Here is a 1,063-nt window from a genome sequence, read left to right as displayed (position 1 = left end):
TATTTCATGATTATTTCATTAATTTATATGTGATATATAACTTAATGATTTCCCATGAATTTTAAACTTGCTGATTGTTCTCAATAAGAAAGTAAAATTATTAAATTTAAACTTACTTGAAATCAATTTGACATTTGTTTTTGTAACAAAAATAGGTGGACACAAAATGGAAGTGATTTTTTAATCTCATGCACATCAAACAACCTGAAGGACTTTTCAACCTATAGGTCACCAACTCCTAGCACTAAGAAATTCTGATTTAGGAGGCCTAGGATATGACTCTATAATCTTTATCCTTAAGAGATGCCATGGGTACTTCTGATAAGGTTTCCAAAGTCTACAATTTGAGGAAATATGAAGTAGAGGCTAAGTTTGTTATATCATTTACTTAATCAGTTTGGTGCACCAACCAAGATTGTCTAGTCCAGAAGGGATGAAAGAGAGAGAAAGAGAGACTGATTGAGACTTAAAGAGCAGTTTTAGTTTCATCAAAACTATGCAGAACAACATGCACAGTCTCCTCTCTCATTAATATCCTTCCCTGTTCACTGCAGTGGTATATTTGTTAAAACTGAACAAATACTGAGATATCATTATAAACCAAAGTCCCTAGTTTGCCTTACCCTTTACTCTTGGTGCTGAAGTTGTTTGCATTTTGACATGTATAATGACCTGTACATACAATTATAGTGACATGCAGGATGATTTTATAATTTTATAATTTCTGAGCTCCATCTATTCACCCCTCCTTTCCTTCTAACCCCTGGTAACTGGTAATCTCTATTGCTTTATAGTTTTGCCTTTTCCAGAATGTAATGTATCTGGAATCATATCCCATGTAGCCTTTCCAGAATGGCTTCTTTCATGTAGTAACCTGCATATAAATTTCCTCCTTGTCTTCCCATGTTTGATAGCTCATTTCTCTTCAGTGCTGAATAATATTCCATTGTTTCACTGTACCACAGTTTATTCTTTCACCTACTAAGGAACATCTTGGTTGGTGGTAAACTTTTTTAAATTATGAATTTCCTATAAACATTCTTATTTTGTGTGATCATGTTTT

This window comes from Sciurus vulgaris (genome assembly GCF_902686455.1).
Source record: "Sciurus vulgaris genome assembly, chromosome: 10".
In the NCBI taxonomy this organism is placed as follows: domain Eukaryota; kingdom Metazoa; phylum Chordata; class Mammalia; order Rodentia; family Sciuridae; genus Sciurus; species Sciurus vulgaris.
Note: the sequence above shows the minus strand (reverse complement) of the source record.